Consider the following 6,000-nt stretch of genomic DNA (forward strand, 5'->3'; position numbering starts at 1 on the left):
TTCTGGCTGGCCCCGCTGTCACTTCTCCCTTACTTCCCTTGCCCACCATAGGTAACTACAGGTGTCCCCTATTATTAGGTAGGCAGAGGTACTCTCAGTATTAAGTAGCTAGTGGTGCCCCTTGCTGAAAGGAGATCTTGTCAGTGGAATGGCGAAAGCTGAGTAAGTAACCTCTCATTTACACTCTTTTTAGGACTCTGCATAGGGAAGCAGGGAGGGAGAGAGGCACCAGGAGAGGGAGTGAGCTGCCTTTCCATTATCAGGCGCCTGTAGGCACGTGCCTATAGTGCCTTATGGTAAATCTGGCCTTGGCCTTCCTGTTCTCCTCACAGTCCGCTTGATCCCCCGCAGGCTCAAATCTCCCGCTATGGTAGACTTTGGAAGTCTTCGGAAGCACACGGGATCCCGGAGACGGGCGGCTCTGTACTGCACGTGCCGGTAAGCGAGAGAGGGTGCTCCTGCATGCATAGTACAGAGTGGCTCGTCTTCAGAAGCCTCCCTAAGCCCACCCAACTTGGAAGAGAGCAGTTGGTCGGAGACTGCTAACGGAGGAGTCTGCGGAAAAATGCAGGGAATGTGAGGAGACTTGGAAGGCTCTATAGGACCTACAACCTTCCCTCTCCTTAGGTGAGTTGTTTTTTATATTCACTTCAGTTCACTTCAGACTCCCTTTTTGACAATTTCATTTGAATAATAAAAACCTCATCTGGAACAACTCTGTGATGTGATGTACAATGGTGAACACCAGGAGGTGCTGTTCTGTCATCTGTGTAAATTACTGGCACCTATACCAGTAAGTCTCTCTATTTAGCAAGCTATCTCCAAAAATGTCATATTCTACTCAAACAGAGCAATGAATTGCAGTGGAAATGAAAGGAAACATCAGGCATTTCCAAGAAAAAAAACAGATGTACTTACCTGGGGCTTCCTCCAGCCCCTGGCAGCCTGTGTGTCCCCCATCAGAGCTCCGCTGCCAGACGCTCTCCTGGGACCCCTCTGTATCAGCTGGTGACCTGGCAGTAGTTCTGCGCCTGGGCAAGAACGCTCCCGGCCATGGGAGCGCGACCGTGAGCGGCACGGCTATACTTGTGCAGACGCAGAAGTGGCCGACCTTTTTAGGTTGCCAGCTGCTACAGTGGGGCCCCGGGACAACAGCTGTGAGCGGAGCTGCGGCGAGGACACACAGGCTGCCAGGGGCTGGAGGAAGCCCCAGGTAAGTAGATCTGTTTTTTTTAAACCCCTAATGCATTTTGTACACTAATGAATAAAACAACTGAAGAAAATGGAGTCTGCCATATTTATTTCCTTTTAAACAACACCAGTTGCCTGGCAGTCCTGCAGATCTATTTGGCTGCAGTAGTGTCTGAATCACACCGGAAACAAGCATGCAGAAAATAATGTCAGATCTGACAATAGTGTCAGAAACATCTGATCTGCTGCATGCTTGTTTAGGGGCTATGGCTGAACATATTAGAGGTAGACAATCAGCAGGATAGCCAGGCAACTGGTATTATTTAAATTGAAATAGATATGGCAGCCTCCATACCCCTCTAATTACAGTTGTCCTTCAACAGAGATGGCCCAAACGGCCCGCGAAAGGGGTGTTCACGTTCGCCTCGGCAGGTGAAAAATTGGCGTGTTTGACCCGCCCCCATACATTATAATGGAGTCAAACTTTGACCCCTCACCCCAGAGTCAGCAGACAGATGGCAGCCAATCAGCTATTCCACCCGCCTGGATGACCCCTGCCCCCCCCCCCCCCCCTCCCTTCCCCTCACACACCACCTATCAGAAAGCCAGAACAGCAGCCATTTTGTAGTCTGTATTTGGCTTCTATGCTAGGCAGATCAGGGAGAGTGTGCTTCTGACAGGGAGAGCGTTAGGTAGGCCTGTGTTCTGTGTCCTCAGTGCAGATTCTTGCTGCTACCACATTGTCCTGAACAGCTAAGCCCTTCTTAGGGCTGGTACATTGTTTTTCTTGCTATTATATTGCTCATCTGAGTCCAGTGCACAAGTTAGCTATTGTTGACAGGTCTGTTGGTCCTAGGAGTGCACGAACCATAACCTAATAATCCTTCACCACCACTACTGGCATCTAGTATCTACTACTGCCCCCTGTATAAGGCCCAAGTGCAGAATCAGTGGGTTTTTTTGGGGGCCACTTAACTTTCATTGAACTACCTCAGCCTGACCAAAGAGGCTGGGAAGCTGTGATCGCCTGCACTCCCACGAATATGTGCACAAGCACAGCGGTCACTACACACCACTACACAAAGATTGCCACAGAGAGGACTAACATTTATGTCCTGGAGGTGTCAACTAATAAAAATAAAGATATGCTCACCTGACATAATCACTAAAGGTCTTTGCGGTTGGTTGCGGAGTGTTAAGTGCAGCGCTTGGTCTGTCAGTGTGAAGCGGGCCTAAACCTCACACTACCTGATGGATGTGTACACACACCGGATGTTTTAAAGCACTTTATTCCACCAATTTAGCAATGTAATGTGATTTTTTCCGTTTAGAGATTAAAACACGACTCTGCATCAACTATGTAATTTTTGGTGGGACTTTTGCCATGGATACCCCTCCGGCATGCCACGGTCCAGGCCATTTTAAACAGCTTTTCCATCACTTTGGTGTCCAGAAATAGTCCCTATAGGTTTTAGAATTTGCCTGCCTATTGAAGTCTTCGCTTGTTTGCAAACTTTTGCAGAAATTTGTGTTTGCTGTTCCCAAACCAAAACTTTGATGTTTGCTACATCACTATCCTTTAAAGAACACTACAAATAAAAAAATCCCCTTAGCTGGGGCTTCCTCCAGCCCCTGCCAGCCGTACTGTGCCCTCGCCACAGCTCTGCGTCAGGCTGGTGACCCAGGGTCCCCTCCGGCGCAATATGTCCACTGCGACTGCGTGAGTCGCAGAGTCACGCTGACATCATCCGGGCCTGTACTGTGCAGGTACAGTAGTTCTGCGCCTGTGCAGTACAGCCTGGATGGCGACAGTGCGACTCCATGAGCCGCACGCTGGAGCGCAGTATGATGCAGACCTGACGAGGTCGGCATCTGCACCAGAGGGGACCGGGAGCCACCGGAGCTGCGGAGAGGGCACCGGACGGCTGCCATGTGCTGGAGGAAGCCCAAGGTAAGTGAATTTTTTTATTTTTAGTGTGCTTGGACCTTCCCTTTAAGGCCTTGTTCCCTTCTAAAATCGAAATCACTGACGCCAGCGATTTTTGATTTTGCGGGCGATTTATTTTTTCTCCTCCTGGCGCTCGGGTGGGTGCTGCAGTTTTTGTAAAGCGCTTTTATAAGTGCTTTTGCAGAGCGATTGCATTTTTTCACTTGCTGACGTCAGTCAGGAAGTGAACTCTTTGAACCGGAAAAAGTAAATACAATGTATTTATTCTTAAAAGCGCCTGAGAAATCACTATGCAAAGCGCTTTCTCAAGCATTTAGCGATTTCCCTATACCTTCCATTGAGGCAAAACGCCTCAATGGATTTTCAAAATCGCCTGCGCTTGAAAAAAGGCCGAAAGCACCCTAGATGTGAACTAGCCCTTAGTTTTGAATGGAAGCACCTTAGGCAGCACCTGTGGCCGGAGACTGTGTGCACAATTCACTGTTAGCTTTGCACATTTGGACATCTGGACGGTGAAGTTTTTCCCATTGCTTTGTGCAAAACTGCTTAGCCTCTGTCAGGTTATGTGGGAGTCCGCTGCCCTGATTGCCCCCCGGGGAGTTTGGGGGGATTTAGATAGATTTCAGCAGCGGGGATGCGGCAGTTTAGGTAGGGCTATCATATTACACAGGATTTTATAATAAAAAGATGATTTTTAAGAGACTTCAGTGTCTCTTTCAACCCCATACACACGCTCAACAGCGGTCTTTTATGCAGCACAAATATCAAACAACCTTTGTTGAGAAACAAGTTGAAACAACCAAAAAAAAGTTGCTTGCTATTGTTCATGCAACTGATAAGTCTGATAAGACGTCAATCTAACAGTTGTTTTCACAACACCAGTTGTTTGATAATTGTACTGCATAAAAGACCGCTGTTGAGCGTGTGTATGGGACTTTAGTCATTCACCAGTTGAGCAACAATATGTAAATTTGTAATTGTTCATCAAGTTGTCCGTCGAGTCGTTCTGTGTGTATAATAGTTGTTTGCACGCCAAGATGTATCTTTCCAACTTTTTTAATCGTAGTTGTTTGTAAAGTTGTTTATAGTTACTGTACAGTAATAGACTAACCAGCAAGCTCATGGTGACCCAGAACTCATTGGGGTGTGTAAGGGACTACAATGGTCCTAAAAGCCCCCTTACTAAGATGTTAAGAAAAACAAAAGTTTGCTTTCCTAAAACAGAAAGAATTTGCGATAATTCAGGTTGGAGTGAGCTCGAGATGTCTCCCAGGCACCACTGCTGAATATATGCAAATTAACCATTGTACCCTTAGAAGCTAAACACACCTCCAGAGCCGCTGGAATGCAATGATGTGTCAGCTTGTTAATGTGTACAGAGCCATAATAATCCAACATGCATACAGGCTGTTTCGGATTGTTTGATCCTCATCAGTGCATGGCATGGATTAATTTGGCTCTATGGAGTAGGGCTTGTAAATCCGAGAGGCACAGACTAACCAGCAAGCTCATGGTGACCCAGAACTCATTGGGGTGTGTAAGGGACTACAATGGTCCTAAAAGCCCCCTTACTAAGATGTTAAGAAAGCTTCTAAGCTTCTAAGGGTACAATGGTTAATTTGCATATATTCAGCAGTGGTGCCTGGGAGACATCTCGAGCTCACTCTAACCTGAATTATCGCAAATTCTTTCTGTTTTAGGAAAGCAAACTTTTGTTTTTCTGTACAGTAATAGTAAGACTTTTGTTGAGCATGTGTATGTGGCTCTAGTATGTGGGGAACGTCACATTTCTTGTCAGAGCACCTTCCTGTAATTTACTGTTGTGGGCCCCAAATCAGCTATTCAGACATTTTTTTTCCTCTTTGCTGTCTGCACTTGTGCTGTGACTCATGAAATAGTATTTCTGTATATTATCCTCCAATATAAATAATAGGTTATGTTGTAATCTTTTCCAGCATTGACGTACAAGAAATAAAATTGCCTGAAGCTCTGGGCTGTTTCCCGACACACAATGCAGCTCTCAGTAACAACGCAGAGGCTATTTGTCAGACAGAATTATGAAACGCGTAACTTGGATTGTCCATCTCAGAAAAATAAAGGGAAAAAGCTCTGACAATTATACAGCTTGTAGAGTTCTCATCATCATAGGTACATCATCTCCTACCTAATAAAAAGCCCTGGAATCTGCCGGCATGGGCTGCCTCATTTGGCGGCCACACACGATACAATAAAATGATCCGATTTTACAGCAATTCAATAGATATGATCAGATGTCCCAAAAAAATCAAAAGCTTTTTATTCATTCGACTGAAAAATCAGATCGGATATCCCGTTTTTTTTATTTTTATCGATCCGGAATGCTGGAAATTTTTCTTCCATCTTTTTAAAGATTGTATGGCATGTGTTAGATTGTCAATTTATTAATATATACACACCCTAGCAATTTTTTCAGAGTTTCCAATCATTTTTATCATAACTGTGGAAAAATTTAACATAGCTGTGTGGTACATTGGTCATATTTTTGAAATGTGACAGTCAGTCAGAAAAATGTATTGCAATTCTTAAATTGAACAGATATTTAAAAAATTGTATGGTGTGTGGCCACCTTTAGGCAGCGAGTGCGCAGGTGCGGACACTGACATGCACGCAGGGTGGACATGGGGCAGACACACGTGGGCCCTGGAGGTTATTCTAACACCCATTTTTGAAACGGGCCTAAATGACAAGCGTACATAACATGTTTGAAGGGACCCTGAACGGTGGCAAAAAAAAAAGAAAACTGAAATGGATTTTAGTTCTGGCTAGTGTTGGGCGAACACCTGGATGTTCGGGTTCGCGAACGTTCGCCGAACATGGCCGCG

The sequence above is a fragment of the Hyperolius riggenbachi genome, chromosome 2, assembly GCF_040937935.1.
Source record: "Hyperolius riggenbachi isolate aHypRig1 chromosome 2, aHypRig1.pri, whole genome shotgun sequence".
In the NCBI taxonomy this organism is placed as follows: Eukaryota; Metazoa; Chordata; class Amphibia; order Anura; family Hyperoliidae; genus Hyperolius; species Hyperolius riggenbachi.